Source organism: Chiloscyllium plagiosum, unplaced genomic scaffold (genome assembly GCF_037043375.1).
Source record: "Chiloscyllium plagiosum isolate Xiang-an unplaced genomic scaffold, Cpla_swu_hap1 HiC_scaffold_13, whole genome shotgun sequence".
NCBI lineage: Eukaryota > Metazoa > Chordata > Chondrichthyes > Orectolobiformes > Hemiscylliidae > Chiloscyllium > Chiloscyllium plagiosum.
In genome coordinates this window covers 66,106,963-66,127,412 of record NW_028270151.1, presented here as the reverse complement: position 1 = coordinate 66,127,412, position 20,450 = coordinate 66,106,963, and the positions used below count along the sequence as shown (strand labels likewise).

The following is a 20,450-nucleotide window of genomic DNA, read 5'->3' as shown; positions in this document are numbered from 1 at the left end:
CCAAACAATAGTGATAATATGATGCCCTGGAAATTGCAGGTGCGCATAAAAAGGAGAATACAATAATTATAAGTGTCTTCCATCGATGTATAGACTATCTAATGAGCCCCAATGCTGTGGAGAAAGAATCCAAAACAATTGTCAGATCAACAGTCAACATGGATTTACAAAAGGAAAATAATGTTTGGCCAAGCTGTTCAAATTTGTTGAGGGTATTACCAATAGAGTCAATAAAGAGGACAGGAGATATGGTGTAAATGGACTTTCAGAAGGGTTTTGGTAAAAACAGACGGTTAAAGAACAAAATTAAAGCACATGAAATTGAAGATTATATACAATGATGGATTGAGGATTGGTTAACAGGCAGGAAGCAGAGAGTAGGAATATATGTGTCATTCTCAAATTGGCAAGCTGTGAAAAGGGCAGTATCGCAAGGATCAGTATTTGTTCTCCTGCTGTTCAAAATCTACATCAATGACCTGATTCTAATATTTCCAAGTTTGCAGATGATGGAAAACTTAATGAAAATGTGCATTGTAAAGGAGATACAAAGAGGTTTCAGGGGAATTTATACAAGCTAAGTGACTGGGCAAATGGGGTATGATGTGGACTGAATAGTGTTAATGTCCAAAGAGACCTGGATGTTCATGTTCATAAGTCACTGAAAACGAGCATGCAGGTGTGACAAGCACTCTGGAAGGCAAACGATATGCTAATCTTTAACACAAGAGGATTTGAATATAGTAGCAAAGATGTTTTGCCTCAGTTGTATAGAACATTGTGAGACTGCACCTGGAGTATGATGTGCAGTTCTAGTCCCCTTTCCTAAGTAAGGATATATTTGCCATCAAGGCAGTATAGCAAAGGTTCATTAAACTGATTCCTGGGATGAGTGGGACTGTGCTGTGAGGAGAGACTGAAGAGACATGTCCTGTACTCTCTGAAGAATGGGAGGAAATAGACAGAGAATATGGAGAAAGAATGTTACCTTGGCTGCAAGATCCAGAACAAAGGAACAGTCTCAGAATAAAAGGCATGCCATTTTGGACTGAATAATGGAAACTTCTACACTCAGATCATAACAAATCTTTGAAATTCTGAAAAAAGAGGTCTTAGAAGACCAAAATTGATAAATTTCTACTTGTTCATGGCATCAAAAGATCTGGGGATAAGGGACTAATATAGTGGTCAAGTAGGTGATCATCTATGACCTAGAATGTTGGAGTGGGATTGAGGGGCTACTCCTGTTCCTATGTTCCTATAAACCTCAAAATACATTATTGAATGAGAACCGGATTCTCTGTGATATATGTTTAGATTAGATTAGATTTAGATTACATTACAGTGTGGAAACAGGCCCTTCGGTCCAACAAGTCCACACCGACCTGCCGAAGCGCAACCCACCCATATCCCTACATTTACCCCTTGCCTAACACTACGGGCAATTTAGCGTGGCCAATTCACCTGACCTGCACATCTTTGGACTGTGGGAGGAAACCGGAGCACCCGGAGGAAACCCACGCAGATACGGGGAGAACGTGCAAACTCCACATAGTCAGTTGCCTGAGGCGGGAATTGAACCCGGATCTTTGGCGCTGTGAGCCACCGTGCCACCATGTTCTTTGATTTATTATATAGTAATGCATTGTGCTGGTAGAAACTGTTGCAGTACACAAGGACCAAATTTATGACAGCAAGTGAATAGTAATAAGAGAATGCTAAAGGCTGAAAATGTGACAGTGGGGACAAGAGGCTCAGGACAAAAAAAACGGCAGTTTAAAAGTGATGTGGGACTTTTATGATCTCAGAAAGAAATCCTGGAACAAAATACATGGAAAAAAGACAATAAAAATGTTTTCTATATTAAAGATGCCTTACCTGTGCCCAAAAATCAGTTGATTTTGCCAATTTCTGTTCCATATCAGCACAAAAATTGAAAAAGACATCACTTCATTTGACCTGAATGTCACCTAACAGACACAAGCCTATTACTTTTAAAGGGGCATCAACATACAATAAGGAAAGAGAGAAACCAGCAAATGAAAAGCAAAAAAAAAAACTACATCACAAATTACATTCTTGCTTTCATTTTAAAGAACAAGCTAAGATGGAAGGCAAACACCTAACCATAGACAGCAGACAATCCACTGATATCTTTTAGAGCTTCAAATATTTCAAGAAAGAAAGAAAGAATCAATTTTTACTTTATTGATTGGTAGATGTCTGATAAAGACAGACACGCTATAAAAATTTTTCTTACTATGTGTACGGGAACAAAATTCTTCAATATGTAAGGCTTTTTAAACATATAAATAGAAACAACAGCTTCGCTTCACTTGGAGGTCACCACTGATGAAGTTACCTAGCCAGGTAATGAAACGTCAGGATATCAAACCTACAGCTCAGCGAGCAAACCTACACCCTATTCTTCAATATCTCTGATGTTGACTATGAAGATCCTGACAAGATTTTCAGGTTCCTTGACATTAACTTAAAATTTGAGTTAATTTCAGGGTATAAAGGCTTGACTCCATTTCATAACATCAGCGGTCAAATAAAATAATTGAGTAATTCATAGGCTGGTGCATAGAAAGGAAAGGCTGGTGCACTCAAAGGCATGGAATGTGATTTCGATAAAACTAACTTAGCTGAAAGGTTTGTGGAAATGCACATTGACTGTACACCTATCAAAACTTACAGAAAAGCACTTCTAGTCAAACACATGAAATATACCATTGGCCCTTTACTAGAAGAAGAACACAGGTTTGATACGATTGTAGCAGGTCAGCAGCAAGTATTTGACTCTGGAACAACTACTGTATCCATAACAAATGCTATAGTCATCAATAGGTCAGAGGACCATTCAGAATGAGGTGTGATTTGTCTCACCCACCAAGGCAGTAACCAGCATTTCATGACGTGCAAATTATTTTTGACAAGCGATATTGGGCTAAAATGTAGAAGAAGTCTAATGATCAGAGAATCCCAAAGTACTACACAATGCTCTGCATCAGTAGGTGAAGAAGAGCCAAACAAAAAGCTACCAATGTTCTATCCATGGCACACAAGCAGGTCAGTGAAGTCAAAGAGATAACCACAATATTACATCTTACCCAGTCAAATGGTACAGTTGGTAAACTTGACACACAACCTGGATGCCATCAGTTAAGCTGAAGCCTTTACCTTCATCCAAGTGATATATTCCAAAAAGGTTGGACAATATGCACTTTCGGTCAAAATCAACATTGGTGCCAGTGCAAATATCATCCTATTATGCATCTTACTTAAGAGAAACACAGAAAACTGGCACAATGAGGTGCAGTCATGCCAGATACACTGTTTACAGCAGATCTGACATCTCATGCACTGACATTATCCTTCTTAAATGCTAATTCAGATCCTCAGATACCTGAAAACTTTTACATCAGTGGAACAGATAGACTTACAGTCTTTGATCTACCAGTATGCATGGATTAATACATTATTGTGATCCACAAAGTGACAAACCCATCTGTTGCAACATCAAAGATTCCAGATAACAACACGAATCCAGATATTTTCATTAAAGCTGGGCCAAGTAGATTCAATAAGCCTTGTCAGATGATGACCAGTGGAATAGTTAAAAAAGATGATCATCAGCGGGTGACCTAAATTCATCCAATAGGTCCCCAAGCTCATATGTTCTTTCTGGTAATGCCGAGGTGAACTAGGATTCTCCAAGAATGTAAACTTAAACCCAAATGATCAGTGCATGAATCTGTATGTGGGACCATCACTAATAAGAACATCAGTTAACTAATAAATTATTGTGAAACACGTCAGCTTCGTCAACTTTAAAAACCAAGAGAAGCTCTCCTTCCACAAGATTCCCACTGAGATGTCCATACAAGATTCTGGGGGAACTTGACAGGTTAGATGCAGAAAGGCTGATTCCCCTTGTGAAAGAGTCTTGTACCAGGTCTAGGACATAATCTCACAATAAGAGATTGCAAATTGAAGACAGAGATAAAGAGGAATTTCTATCTTGGAGGATAGAGAATTTGTGGAACTCTTTATTAATCTATTGAGGCTGGGTCATTAAGTTCAGATGAGACTATGATAAACAAACTTCGAATCAGTAAGCAAAACAAGCATTATAGGGAAATGGTAGGAAAGTGGAATTGAGGATTATCAGATTAGTAGGTACAACAGACTCAATGGGCTGAATGGCCTGCTCCTTCTTCTACATTTTATGGTCTAAGTTTGTGACTGATATTTTCCATGTACAAGGACACAATTATATTCTGTTGTCTATTTCATCAAAGTTGCTTTTGTTGGACAAATTAAATATTACTGCTAATTAGCTGCCATTTTCAGTCTGTTTCATCCACTGCAAGAAATTGTGTCCAACATCAGTCCACAGTATGCTGAAGCACTCTGCCAAAATATGTGCAGGAAATGGGATGTTCAACATATTACTACTACTTCTTCTCACGACTTGTATTGTTAATTGCAAAATCCATGATAGTTAAGTTTAAAGTGCGTTGTCAAGATTTTTGCACAGCTATGTCAAATCTACGTGCTGCTCCTGTAGGCAACGGTTTACTCTCATTAGCAGTTCTCATGTTTGGGAAGCAGATCCACATTGTTCTTCTTCACCATATATTCAACACCCAACCACATGTACCAATGTAATGTCAGAACAAGAGACAAACTGGCACAGATGCATTATCAATGATCATACAGAGTTATCAGACTTGAAACAGAACAATCATACAGATTAGATTTTCACCCAGATGGTTTGCGAAAGTATACCTCATTTGTCCAGCCTAGCTCATATGTCATTTTAATAGTAATAGTCATAGAGACGTACTGCACAGAAATAGACTCTTTGGTCCAACCCATCCATGCTGTCCACATATCCCAACTCAATTCAGTCTCACCCGCCAGCACCCGGCCCATATCCCTCCAAACCCTTGCTATTCATATACCCATCCAAATGCCTTTTAAATGTTGCAATTGTACTAGCCTCCACCACTTCCTCTGGCAGCACATTCCACACACGTACCACCCTCTGTGTGAAAAAGTTGCCCCTTATGTCTCTTTTATGTCTTTCCCCTCTCACCCTAAACCTATGTCCTCGAGTTCTGGACTCTCCCACCGCTGGGAAAAGACTTTGTCTATTTATCCTATCCATGCCCCTCATGATTTTATAGACCTCTTTAAGGTCACCCCTCAGCCTCCGACACTCCAGGGAAAACAGCCCCAGCCTGTTCAATCTCTCCCTCGAGCTCAAATCCTCCAACCCTGGCAACATACTTCTAAATCTTTTCTGAACCCTTTCAAGTTTCACAACATCTTTTTGATAGGAAGGAGACCAGAATTGTAAGCAATATTCCAACAGTGGCCTAACCAATGTCCTGTACAGCTGCAACATGATCTTCCATCTCCTGTACTCAATACGCTGACCAATAAAGGAAAGCATAACAAATGCCTTCTTCACTATCCTATCTACCAGCAACTCCACTTTCAAGGAGCTATGAACCTGCACTCCAAGGTCTCTTTGTTCAGCAACACTCCCTAGGACCTTGCCATTAAGTGTATAAGTCCTGCTAAGATTTGCTTTCTCAAAATGCAGCACTTCACATTTATCTGAATTAAACTCCATCTGCTACCTCTCAACCCATTGGCCCATCTGGTGCAGATCCTGTTGTAATCTGAGGTAAACCTCTTCGCTGTCTACTACACCTCCAACTTTGGTGTCAACTGCAAACTTACTAACTGTACCTCTTATGCTCGCATCCAAATCATTTATATAAATGATGAAAAGTAGAGGACCCAGCGCCGATCCTTGCGGCTCTCCACTGGTCACAGGCCTCCAGTCTGAAAAACAACCCTCCACCACCAGTGTCTGTCCTCTACCTTTGTGCCAGTTCTGTATCCAAATGGCTAGTTCTCCCTATATTCCATGAGATCTAACCTTGTTAATCAGTTTCCCATGGGAACCTTGTTGAATGCCTTATTGAAAGTCAAATCCTTCGAGGCAATAGACAACATATCCAAATGGCGTATGATCAAATAGCCATCAGAATGGATAACCAGTTGGATACCAAAGATATTATGCTAAACAACAATCATACATTGATAAGTGATGTACAACTATCTACAACAACAGACAGCACACTGCAAAGTGAAGCTCCACCATCAAGTTGTGATAATTGTACCTTATCTGGTCATGTTCTTACTAGTGTGTTATCGGAATGTATTGAGACAATATATCTACATGCATTCTTGTGAATGTTTATTGGAAAAAGGGTTCCCATTTTTAAAAAGGAGAATATTGTATTATGGCATAGATTCTAGACCAAAAGGGACTGTACATTTAAAACAGTTGTATAGTATCACAATATGTGTTGTCCAAGAAAAAAAAATAACTGCCTCACCTCCTCTCCATGCAGTGGAATTGATGTGGTATCTTCAGTCAGTCAGCAATATACAGTGACATTAGGCAGCAAAGAACCATAAAATGGATGTTTGTCTGTGATACTGTAGCCAGATAACGAGTCAGTGCTATTAACAAACTTCAAGATACCTGACTCAACAGAACCCAACTCTGTGTGATATACATTTCATAGGCTAAAATGTGATAAGCTACAAAGTGCATCAAAACAAAATCACAAAATTGCTGGAAAAACTCAACCAGTCTCAGCAACATATGTGGAAAGAAATCAGAGTTAATGCTTCAGGTCAAGTATCCTTTCCTCAGAACTCTAAAACGTGAGCTCTGATTTGTCTCCGCAGATGCTGCCACACCTGCTGAGAATTTCCAGCTTTTTTTTGTTTCTGATTTATAGCATCCGAAGTTCTTTCGTGTTTTTTTAAAAAAAGAATGTGTATGAAGAGGTTGCTTAAACACTTACACACCGCAGATTCCAAATTAGTATTGTATAATGCACTCATAGATCCAAACATAATGTAAAATCAACAAAAAATTATCATTCTGTGCTGTAAAGTCATTTTAAAAGGTTTTAAATTAAATTTAAACTTTCTTGCAATATTTGACGAAGAAGTGCCCTTATCATTTGTAAAATTTGTGAGCGGTCAATGAAAGAAAATCGACATAGGTGACATTAACTGCCCCTTTATTATTTAGTGAAAAGTGCATCTCTACTTGCTTTGTGTTTAATCAATTATTGAATCAGTTTACATAAAAAAAAGCACAATGACTAACTCGCTCAGCCGAAGGAGGGCTCTTTGCAAATGTATTTCCGGGTGAAATCTCAGCTGATTTTCCTGGTTTGGACTTCACTGCAGCATAGAAGTTGGTGTTGTTCTCGCTGGTCGGTTATAGTGACCTCATCAAAAGTAACCATCTGAGCAAGTTACAACAACCGACGAAATCAAAAAAAGAAACCGCTCTGTAACACACAGCCTTGACTGGTCGCCTGAGGATCAAGCAGGGATTGAAGTCGAGCTTGCTTAGAAAATACCGGCAGCGTTGAAGCTCATTGAGCTGAACAAAACAAACAAACATTCACCTCGCCTCGTCACAGGGAATCGTGCCTTTGAAAGGTATCTGTTTCGTCTCAAATGTAGCTTTTCGGCAAGGGGTAAAAGTCACTTTTTTGTGATAGAAATGGTAGCGTTTACAGGATCGTCTAATGGACATTTCTTTTATAGGTGTGTGTGTGGTTGGGGGGAGGTGTGGTGTTGTAAAGTTTTCTGTGTGAAACTTTGCGGCGAGTTCGAAGTTGGGTGTCTATTTGTCGAACAGTCGAGTGGTCAGCCACTGAGTGGTAGGTTAACTGCCGGCGGGTGGGAGGAAAGGGAGCGGATCCTGCAGGTTGGTGAAGCTGCACGGACTCCGCTCGCTCACCGTGTTGATCTGCCAAGTGACCCGATCTGGCCGAGGCTTCTGCGCCCGAGTACACCCAGCGCCTCCTGAACGCCATCTCCCTTGGGGCCATGTTGATTAATAAAAAACAAATAGTCCTCTGTAATAACCGCAAGTCTCATGGCTTGATCAAACCTGCATCAATGCCGGCTGCCTACCCAACCTTTGCAGCGAGACTGACAAATCACTTCGCTCAGAAGGGGTTTATGTTTTTTAACTTTTTTTTTGGTGGGGTGCCAGATTAATCATAACTATACCTCGTACCTGTAGGGCTCCTCTGTCCATTTGCTCTTCACGATCTTGTTTGCATTTGTACACACACATGTATTTCTCACCATCCGCTTCACAAATAAGAAAATATTCGTGTCTGTTTAACTCTTTTTTATGTTGCCGATTCACTCTGTTGGGAGTCTGGAGTTGAGTTAAACCCTAACGTCCTCATATCAGCTGCCAATAGTGTCTAATTTCATCGTGTTAACGCAGTACTGTATTCACTTCAGACTGAGTTCAGCCCAGACTGGTGGTCGTACTCCAACCTTGTAGCCCTGGAGATATCGACTAACTGAACGAGGGACCCTCAGACTGTATTGCAGCTCCTCTCACGATGAATGACATTTGGTAATGAGCAAAGCGAGTTGTCAGTTCAACCCAAACAGTCTGTGTCCAATTTCTATTTTAAAGATTTGTCACATTGGGGTAACGCTGTTTTAAACCCCAATTCTACACCAAACAACTTTTTTATAAAAATGTAACAGGGATGCTTGTAAATATTAAAATTGACCTTGAAGCTTAAAACAAATCTTGCGTTTAAAAACACATCACAGATCCTTAGATCCAAAACGCTTCTAAGCAAGTATTGCACTGCACTTTGAAGTCTAGTCACTGTTGTAATGTAGGAAACGCAGCTGCTAATTTACTAACTGCAAGGTTCCAAACAGTAATTAGATAAATTATGAAACGACCTGCTGTAATGACGTTGGTTGAGGAATACATATTGGCTGAACTACTGGAAATAATTTTTCTGCGCTTCAAAATAGTTCTGCATCTGCTAAATCCATCTGGGAGGAGAGACGAGGTCTGATTCAAAAGCTTGGATCTTCCAATAATGCAGCATTTCTTCATTCAGTTTAGTTAATGATTAAAGTCGAAATGTGAAGTGCTGGAAATATTCAACGGGTCAGGTGATATTAAGTCGAGATAATGTAACTTTTCACAGTAAATCTCGAGCAATTAGCCGTGAGTCTGCCACAGTCACCTGTGTTAGCAGCTTCACGTTCCATTTCAAGGATTTGAGCTCAAAATCTATACTGTCCCTCAGCGAAAAACCTGAGGAAGTGCTGCACTCCAGGGGTACTGTCTTTCAGGGAGATGTTAAAACTTATCCGTTTCCTCAGATAATTAGAGAAGATCCCATGGCATCACTTTGAAGAACAGTAGACCAGCTTTTGTTTGCCAATAAATATTTCTCGACCAACACCAGAACAACATTTATTTTGTTGCTGTTTGAGAAAAATGTTACTGTAGTTGGTGACATGTCAACCTTTAAAACATCCCAAAAGTACTCCAAAAATGGAGCTGGACTCATGAGGCTAACATATGAACCACTGGTTGGGTGTGGATGATCATTTTGCAATGTGACACGAAATAACATCAGGAATTTAATATTAAATTCTTATTGAATAACTTATTGAAGGATGGTGGGTGCAACTCAATAATACTCGCAATATGACACTATCCAGGACAAAGCACCTTCTAGCCTCTGTGTGAAGTTTGCACATTCTTCCAGTTTCTGTGTGGGTTTCCTCTGGGTGTCCTAGTTTCCTCCCACAGTCCTAAAATCCGTAGGTTAAGCAGATTGGCCTTGCTAAATTGCCCATAGTGTCAGAGTAGGTGGATTAGCCATGGGAAATGCAGGGTTACAGGGTGGGATGCTCTTCAGAGGGTTAGTGTGGGTTCAGGCCGAATGGCCTGCTTCCACACTGTAGGGATTCCGTGATTATTTGATTGCCCCGCACACCCACAAATATTTGGTCCCATCACCACTAATGCTGATTCGCAGCAATGCTTATCATTTGCAAAATGTGCTGCAGAACTTCACCAAGGCTCCTTAGGCAGCACTACCAAACCTATGACCACTATCCTCGAAGAATAAGGGGATCACCACCTGCAAGCTCTCCCTCTTAATTGCATTGTGGATTTACCTATAGCAAATGATTGCCACAGTTCAAGAAAGTAACTCGCCACTATCTTCCCAAGGGCAACTAGGGATAAGCAATGAATGCTGTCCCAGGTAGTAATCCCTGCTGCCTATGAATGCAAAACAAAAGTTAGTTGTATAAAGATGGTGTTAACAACAATCAAAGCATTTTAAAATCAAATTCATTATCTTGAGTATCTGATGCAACTTAATTAAGTCCACTTTGGCGATAGAATCACCTTAAGAATCTCCCCTTGGTCTAATTGGTATTTTCACTTCAAATTTCATCTCTCTCACAACAAATCAACTTCCCATCTATCCACTGAGTGGAATGTTCCACATCTTTTGAATGACCTGTTGATACTTGGTGCACTAATAACATTCCACAATTTGAGAATGAAACCACACAACATGTGGATTAACATGCAAATTTCAATTCTTTCAATGATGTCTACTCCAAAAAAGCATGACCTTTTCATGGCTCATTGAGACACTTATCTAAAGATTAAGCTATTGATAGTAGATCCTTAGTATAACTGTTATGAATGTTATTTCTTTGCTGACAGTTCCTTGATCTCATCATTTATGGTATTTGAATGTGTCTAACACTAACAAGTAGCATTCTTTATGTAATTCATTGGGACACATACTCCACACACCCATGACTTTGTTCCATTCTTTACCCCAGTCTAACTTAACGTGGAAGTGCACAAAAATTCCTTCAGGGAACTTGGTCTTCAATGTGGCTTTACGTTTGAAGATAGGTAGATTTTAATTTTGTTCCATTGACTATACAGTCTAGTACCACGTGGCCCTTATTTTCTTGTGTCTGACAATTTTCAAGGAGTGATTCTTTCTCATGTTTTTCAAGATATGACTATTAATTTGTCCCTGTTCTCATGGAATATTTGGTCTTGTATATCTTCTCTAAGGACGAGTCCTCTCGACTTCACTTCTTGAACAAGTTTTTCTACTGACATCAAAACCTTGTGCTGCAGTACAATTATTTGAGTAAACAAACGTTAATATTCTTAACTTGAAAGCAGTTTTGTACTTCATTCTTTTTAATGGAAGACCTCTCTCTGTTCGTCACTTGCAATGCATGTGTAGACTGTTCAGTATCGATGTTTCTTAAGTGTCCACATATCTTTGTAATGCTCTATTGCTTTCTTGATCCGCTGTGTTCATTCAAAATTATAACGTGAGCAAAACGTTCATAACAATGGAAAAAAGTGAAAAGTTTGCAGCTAACAACTAGCCACAATTATGAATCAAGTACGTTTGTCACTAAAGGAAAGTTGACTTGTATGTTGAGCATATGCAGGTCTAGATTAGATTCCCTACAGTGTGGAAACAGGCCCTTTGGCCCAACCAGTCCACACCGACCCATTTCCCTCTGACTCATGCACCTAACACTATGGGCAATTTAGCATGGCCAATTCACCTGACCTGCACATCTTTGGACTGTGGGAGGAAACTGGAGCACCCGGAGGAAACCCACGCAGACACGGAGAATGTGCAAACTTCACACAGTCAGTCGCCTGAGGCTGGAATCGAACCTGGGACCCTGGTGCTGTGAGGTAGCAGTGCTAACCACTGAGCCACTGTGCCGCCCAAAAGCAATCACTGAACCCTGTTGCAGCACTGCAAACATCACTGGCTAGCCCATCTCAGCCCTACACTTGGTCAGTGTGGGGATTGACCCCATGACCTTTGCATTATTAGCACTACGCTCTAGCCAGCTGAGCTAACTGACCAATGTGTTATAACTGTTATAATGTGCATTTTGTTAAGGCGAATTTGCTGTAACACGATTGTTGAATTGGGGACAGTGTTTCTAAAACACAAACTTTTAAAATCTGTTGGCTATAACGTGACTCTATCGCCAACACTTTAAGCGCTGTTTCTAAAGCACAATTTTTCTATAATGCAAGGTTCTACATGAACACAACCATCGCTTTATAGAAGAACTACCTGTACATAGTCATGAGTTTCAATATAAAATTGGAGCTGGCTTATGCCGCAATCCATAGTATTTTAGTGCACACTCCTGTTTTAATATACTTCTTGACAGATGCAGTCTTATCTGCTGTAGGTTCCTGGCCTTTCCGCTTTTATTTTAGATTTATAGCATCCTTTAGTTTTGCTTTCAATGGATGATTACTTATTTATGTCATATGTTCCAGCTGTTTTAATTGAGGTTGTGATCTAAGTGAGCTATTGTCACAGGGAGTGTAAACATACCAAATGGTTTATAGCCAAAGCATAACTGAGCACTTGTGGACTTCGGCATCCTAATTGTTTATTATTTTAATGATTTACGTGAGCCAAGGCCCTGGAAATTCATAGTTTAAATTAAGTAACTTGCCTGCTCTGGTGTAACAATGGGTGGTGCGAGTGCCTAACTTAGTAACAGATCATTTTGACATTACATAATTTTGTTTCTAAATCTTCTGCCTCTTTCAAAGTATCTTACCTTTCCAGCATTTAGGGCACATAATCTAGGAGATCATTCTTCATCTGTAAGTTTAATGACAGGCCCTAGCAGCCTATTGTACATGTTGGGCATCACAGCTAACCTGTTCCTGTTCTCTCCTATTATTCACTTTCCACGTGGTGTTCAAGGGTAGTGATGAAGAGTGAGAACCCTGCTTTTCTTTTAACCCTTTTCTTATCTAGCTAAAATTTAAAAATCACACAACACCAGGTTATAGTCCAACCGGTTTATGCAGCATGTGCAGGTCTAGATTAGATTAGATTCCCTACAGTGTGGAAACAGGCCCTTTGGCCCAACCAGTCCACACCGACCCTATGTAGTTCGAGCAATTCATGCAGTGTTTTGTATTTCTGTATTTCTACAATTAAGAAATCATGATAATTCATCCTACTTTGCTTTTGCACATTTAATGTGCAAAAGCATGTATATTTCATTATTTTTGAATATATCTGATACAAGACATTGAATTGTTTCCTTAACAATCTTTGGTATCTGCTTCCAAAATGCAGCCCCATGACTTCCATGATTATTCTTGGCAATTACTTTATTATAAGACTTGTAGTTTGTAAAGGGATATAGACTGGTTAAGCAAATGAGCAAAAACTTGAATAATGAAATATAAAGTGGGAAAATGAGTGCTTTTGCACTTTGGCAGGAAGTACAGGGGAGCTAAATATTTTGTAAATTGAAGAAGACTGCAGAAAATTACAGAACAAGGGTATTTGGGAATCCTTGTCTATGAATCACAAAGAGCTAGCATCCATGTTCAGCAGGGAATAGTGAGGACAAATTGACAGGCTCTGAAGAGTCATTTAGACTCGAAACTTTAGCCTGCATTTTCTTCATGGATGCGGCCCGACCTGTTGTGATTCCCAGCAGTTTTCTTTTAAGACACATGGAATGTTGGCCTTTTTTATTTCAAAGGGAATGAATATAAAAGCAGGGGTTTGCTAAAACTAAACAAGGCACTCGTCTGACCACAGGTGGAATACTGTGAACAGTTTAGGGCTTCTTATCCAAGGAAAAATGTACTGGCTTTGGAGGCAGTCCACAGAAGGTTCACTCGGCTGATACCAGATATAGAGAGAATGGTCTTCATATGATTAGATTGGTCCTATAAACATTGGAATTTAGAAAAATGAGGTGACCTTGTCGAAACATGCAAGATTCTAAATGGACTTGACAGATGTGGACAGATTGTTTTCTCCTTCTGGGAAAGTCTAGGACCAGAGGATCTACTCTCAGAGTATGGGGTTGCGCATTTGAAGATAGAGATGAGGAGGAATTTCTTCTGATGGTAGTAACTCTATGGAATTCTTTACTGCAAATGACTGTTGAAGCTAGGTTGTAGAGTATATACAAGGCTGAGATGGATTTTTAATCAGTAATGTAATCAAAGATTATAGGGGAAAGGCAGGAGTTGAGGATCATCAGATCAACCATGATCTCATTGAATGACAGAGCAGACTTGATGGGATGAATGGCTTAGTAGTACTCCAACGTCTTGTGGTCTTATGGGAAATCCTGGACTTGGCGGTTGGGGGAGGGGGGAACACTTTAGATTTACTTGGAATTAATGTACATTTCCATAGTGAATAGCAAATTAGAATTATTCTGATTTATTCAGACGGAAGGGTGGCTCAGTGGCTAGCACTGCTGCTGTGTTGGTGCTAGGACCTCTGGTTTGATTTCACCTTTTGTGCAACTCTGTCTGTGTGGAGTTTGCATGTTTACCCCATGTCTGTGTGGGTTTCTGCTAGGGTCTCCACCATCCTCCCATAGTCCAAAGCTGTGCAGGCTAAGTGGATTAGCCATGGTAAATGTGGGGTTATGGGGATAGGGCAGGGGCTGTGTTTGGATGGGATTCCCTCTCTGGAGGGTTGGTGCAGACTCTCTGGGCTGAATAGTCTCTTTCCCTGTATAAGGACTGAATAATTCTATGAAAATAAATGCTACATAGATTGCTGAACCTGGAAAACAACAGATATAGGAGAGAACCCAACCCAAGGTTCTGCGACTGAGGAATATTATATTGTTAGAATATTATATTGTTAGATTTGTTTTGGGGATCTCATTCTTGCCGATTTCAGTCCTGACCAATTCCGTTCAGAAAGTGAATGTTATACCAGATGCTTCAAGACGTGATTTACCAGACTTTTACAAGATGATTTGGGGTTTAGATAGGGTCGACAGTGAGAATCTTTTTCCACGTATGGAGTCAGCTATTACAAGGGGGCATAGCTTTAAATTAAGGGGGGGTAGGTATAGGACAGATGTTAGGGGTAGGTTCTTTACTCAGTGAGTCGTGAGTTCATGGAATGCCCTGCCAGTAGCAGTGGTGGACTCTCCCTCATTATGGGCATTTAAGCGGGCATTGGATAGGCATATGGAGGATAGTGGGCTAGTGTAGGTTAGGTGGGCTTGGATCGGCGCAACATCGAGGGCCAAAGGGCCTGTACTGCGCTGTATTCTTCTATGTTCTATGAGCCTTTTCACTTTCAGGACCTGTTTTATACTCCCATTCAGACTGAAAGGTATGAATCAGTTTTAGCACTTTTTCTTTTTGTGCCTCAGTTAAAATAACCCATGAGCTTATTGATAAAACATATCCTACTAATAAAGCCATTAGCTTGCAATGTTAGGGGTTATGCAAGCTTGCAAGTATTTGGAAAATTAAAAATCAAATCAATTGGTAAGATAGAATTGACTTTGTTTGCTTACAGTAGTTACCATTTAATCAGCAACTGAACTGGACTAACCATGTAAATATTGTGGCAACAAGAGCACGTCAGAGATTAGGAATCTTGCTTGCAGTAACTCACTATGACTCTCCAAATCCTGTCAGCCATCTACAAGATACAAGTCAGGAATGTGTTAGAATACTCCCCTCTTAAATGGATGAGTGTAGGTCCAACAATGCTTGAAGCTTGACACTAAACAGGAAAAAGCAGCACACTTGATTGGCAACACACCCTCAAACTCCCTCTACCACAAATGCTTACTATCGGCAGTGAGTATCATCCACAAGATGTGCTTGGGAAATTCCCCAAGGCTCCTTTGATAGTACCTTCCAAATTCATGACCACTTCCACCTAGAAAGGTAAGGACAGCAGTTACATGGGAACACCACTATCTGCAAGCCACCCACCGATCTGACTTGGAAATATCATCACCACTCCTTTAGTGTCAGTGGGTTGACATCCTCAAACTCTCTCCCTACTGGGATTGCACATGTACCTACAGTCGGCTGCAGTAGTTCAAGAAGGTTCCCCCCTCCCTTGCTCAGTCATTGAGTCCCTTTTGAAGAAAGGAACTCTCCCTCCTGCAAATCATCTGTAAGAGTTAGAATGTTGTGCTCCCTGAATGCTGATGCCCTGCTGCCTGCCACAGGGTTAAATTTAGTGGCAGTGGGATATAGCCCTGTACATCTAAATTTAACTGCTCATCCACAGGGCTTCCACAGATTTCATCAAGGTGGCAGTGTCCTCATATGCCATCCTCCCACCTGATTAAATGACCCCTTCTGCCAAACTTGCCATGGGGAGGGTATTAAATTCTGCTCACCATGTTTTGAGGTTTCTAAGATTGGTTTGTAATGTATCCATTCAGTTCCTTTTTTTTTGAAGAAAGTCATCTTAAATGTAATATCCAAATTTATTGAAAGGACTAGCTTGGTGCTGTACTTATCCTTTTGAATCTGAGTGAATGTAAGTTCAAAGACTTTAGATTGTTTGAGTTTTATTGGTAAAGTGATATGGCTGAATTAGCAGAAAGTGAGACTGCAGATGTTGAAGGTCAGTCAGAAAGTGTGGTGCTGGAAAAGCACAGCCGGTCTGGCAGCACCTGAGGAACAGGAAAGTTGTCAGAATATTATACTGGAGCTGCTCGGATGCTGCCTGACTGGCTATGCTTTTCCAGCACCACACTTTTTGACTCTGATATGGCTGAATTGCAGAGGCTTGTGCACCCCTGTATAGTCATCTGCTCACTAATTGAAGGGTGTGATTTATTTTTGTCCTGATTAGCTCAAACCATTGTAAGTGCTGTTTGCAGATAAAGATAACTTTACAGACAGATTGGTGTGAAACAAATTGTGATGTAAACACTTAATATAAAACTAGCAAGGCAGTCTCAAGTGAATATTAATAGAAATTCCCAAAATTCTTAGGGCAATTGCCTGAAACAACTATTGTATTTGAATCTTCCAATTGGCTTAATAACTATTAATTGTCTTGTACAAGCATTTATTGCTGTAATTGGTAATAGTGATTTGTCAGCTACATGATGAGTGGGGATTTACACTCTCTATCTTGTGAAAGTAAACTTAAACATTCTCACTCCAGTGATTCTCATACCAAGCTTGTTATAATTTGAAACAATGTAAACTGCAACATTCCATATTCTATCCTGAATCATTTACCAGGTTAAAATAATCCTGCAAATTACTTTTGGAATCTATTTCCCTTCAGAAGGATTAAGTACCTGCCACTTTTATGATCTTGGTGTAGGTGTGTTAGTCAGCTTACAGTTATATGTCATTGTTTGTTTGGTTGGATGTCAGTTGCTTAAAATACCAAGTGTTGACATACTTAGTTGCTGGATTTTGTGTTCCTCAGATGCTATATCTTTTTGGATCAAATCAGTCAGTATCAATTTAAGTTTGTAACTTTGCTCTAACTTTGATACACGCTTAATTTTTTTATTTTTGTAATCTTGAGTAGTTTGTTAATTCTGTAACATGGTCAGAATCTGTTTATGTCAAAGGTACTTAACTGCAATACGCTGACTTTCTGATAACTTTCCAAAGAAGCTTTTGATAATTTTTTTTTTCGAAATTTGGTGTGAAAGGAGAATGTACGTGACATAATAGCACAAAAGTGTGGAGTCTTGTCACACAACAATGGTAGCATCCCTATCCCTGAAGCCTGTAAATGCTAAACCTGATGGCAGGTGATAAAAGTCTGAGTCTCCTGGTCAAACATCACATAGAAAGCCAGAGCAAACTACTGGAATACTTTGCCCATTAGGTTGAGTTATACCAGTGGAGGTCTGTGGCCCAACTTCAGAAACAAATATTGGAGGGCACGCAGTGCCATGGGAAAATGGTTAGCTTATTAATTCCTTCTGTAAGTCAAAACTATTGAATTAAAACCTTGCCATAAAAGTGACATCCTTTTAAATGCATGAGAATTTTATCTTGGGGTAGCTGGGACAAAATACCATGTATTCATTTGTGGGGAAACTTGAAATGCGAGTCAAGGCTTCCTCAAAAATAGCCCAGCTTTAAACCATTGTCTGGGCTGGACTTGCAGCTCTCAGCCACGGGCGGCATGGTGGCTCAGTTGTCACACTGCTGCCTCACTGCGTCAGGGACCCAGGTTCAATTCCAGCCTCGGATGACTGCGTGTGTGGAGTTTGCAAGTTCCCTTGTGTCTGTGTGGGTTTCTTTCGTGTGTTCCGGTTTCCTCCTATAGTCCAAAGATGAGAAGGTTAGGTGGACTGGCTGTAGGAAATGCAAGGTTACGAGAGTAGGAGGGTGGATTTGGGTGGGTTTCTTTTTGGAGGGTCAGATATACTGAATAGCTTGCTTCCACACTGTAGGGATTCTGTGTTTCTGTTGCAGTTGGGCTATACCTGTCCATATGTAGACTGGGGAGATGGGTAGGAGTAGCCAATCCATGAAGTGAGAATTAAGATTAGTGGTAATATTACCCACAGTGTAATAGCCTGCTGACACTTGATGCTTAAGCACACCTATTATTCCTCAGTGTGTCTAGGTTCAGAATCCAGTACTCATGGAATAAACACTACATGTCTGTGCAACTCTGATTAATTCAGACTTACTGGAATTGATCAGAATTTTGGCTTGAAATTCCTGTGATCCTAATTGAAAAGAGGATATGTTGTGACATTGCTAGCCACAGAATTTAGGGTGGGGGAAGAAAATGAAGAAAATATAAAAAATATAAAATAAGTGCACCCATGCATAACTGTTGTTTTACAAAAAAAGTCACAGTATTCAATTTTTCCAAAGGGAGGTAGCAAAAATACAAAGGGCAGAATTTTCAAGTTACATCAGAAGTGGGAGTGGGTGCAGAGATGAAAAAAGGCATTGGGGAGTTTGGTATGTTTCTACCTTTTTTTGATCCATTTAGGTAGAGGTGAGTGAAACATTGGATACATTCTAATTAAAGAGCCTATTCAGGTTCCCTGTGGCAACTGGAGTCCAGTCCTCCAATCTGTAATGCACTTTTTGGTGACTGTCTGTCTGCCTTGTGAAATGATTTGTTTGTTTGTTTGTTTGTTTGTCCCTTGGTTGATCAGCCCAACCAACCATCCACTGAGTTGGCTACCATTGTGACATAGCTGTGTGGATATGCTTCCTCTTCACAATGTCAAATCATTTAGCTTTGGCCACACTTTTTGTTTTCAATACAGGATGAATTATGCTCATTGGGCCCCTCTGTATGCTCAATATTGGAGGTCATTCCATTGGCCAATCATATTGGAAGCTCTGAGGCCACCCTTAACTGATTGATTAAGTAATTAATTAAAGCAGTCCAAGACATGTTCTACACATTCAATCCTGATTGCTTCAGTGTCAAGGACTTTCCATGTGCAAATAAAGGGTGTTTTGGTCATGGGATTGTGGCCTCTGTGGAGTTATTTCACAAAGAAAATCCAAAGATTTTTGATGAAGACCTAACAAGTTGATGATAACTAAGGAAAGAATAAGGATGGGGGCTGTAGTAAAAAATGGCAAATTAGATAAGACATAAAATTGGCTCAATGACAGGAAGCAAATGATAATACAGTAAGGTTCCATTATTAACAAGGGTTACTTTCTTGGAAAATCTTGCACATGTTTTATAATGGGAATCAACTGGATAAGTTCCGGCCATCCAAAATACAGTACACAGATAAGATACAATAAAAATAATGTTTATAATACATATAGGTATGTCCTACTGGATAAACAGTTTAATAAAATTTGAAAAATTCTGATTGCTAGATGAATTAGCCCTGCATGTCTGATCTTTGGCAGCAAGTCAAGTCTGAATGCCATTATTACCTCCCGTTAGTTTTGGTTTCTCATTGCTGCATGTTGTATCTTTTCTCTAGTGTGCTTTTTATTTAGATGTTACCTGTGTTTGAGGTATTGGAGTGAACCATTAATCCAGGCTACAGAAAGATTCTTACGCTCTAAGTGGTTAAGGTTGCACCATGTTGGTTGGGAAAGAATAGTTAATTGTGATTAGCATCATGTGGAACATCAGCAAAAAAAGATTTCCTGGTGTAGTCATTGTTTTGAGCCCAGGTGTATCATCAGATATCTCTTGAGAAGCCAGTCATGAAATTTGACTGCAGTCTTCAAACAAAATCTGCACCAGTAATAGAATTTGACTGTGCCAACACATCTGTTGATGTCAAGAATGTTTATATGTATGTCTTTTAAGCGATTTCACCTTCTTAAGGACTCTATGTGTATACAGTATTGTGACTTTGCTTGCCAGTTAGTCTGCTGTGGTTTACAAACTCAACACATACCAGTGTAACCCATGGAGTTCATTAGGGGCAAGATTTTTTAAATTCGACTATTATCATTAACATGACAGGAAAATTGGACATTTAGAATTAGATTAGATTTGAATTAGATTACTTACAGTGTGGAAACAGGCCTTTCGGCCCAACAAGTCCACACCGACCCGCCGAAGCGCAACCCACCCATACCCCTACATTTACCCCTTACCTAACACTACGGGCAATTTAGCATGGCCAATTCACCTGACCTGCACATCTTTGGACTGTGGGAGGAAACCGGAGCACCTGGAGGAAACCCACGCAGACACGGGGAGAACGTGCAAACTCCACACAGTCAGTCG

At 40.0% G+C, this 20,450-nt stretch overlaps 1 protein-coding gene across 2 annotated transcripts in view; it reads left to right on the top strand.

The window, feature by feature from the left end:
• The first annotated feature begins 7,145 nt into the window (after window positions 1–7,145).
• pik3cb (phosphatidylinositol-4,5-bisphosphate 3-kinase, catalytic subunit beta) overlaps window positions 7,146–20,450 on the top strand; it is a 196,201-nt gene continuing 182,896 nt past the window's right edge. For both annotated transcript variants that reach the window (XM_043702026.2, XM_043702027.2), the window contains exon 1: window positions 7,146–7,551. The gene's annotated coding sequence lies outside the window, so the exon portion shown is untranslated. The remainder of the gene's footprint in view (window positions 7,552–20,450) is intronic.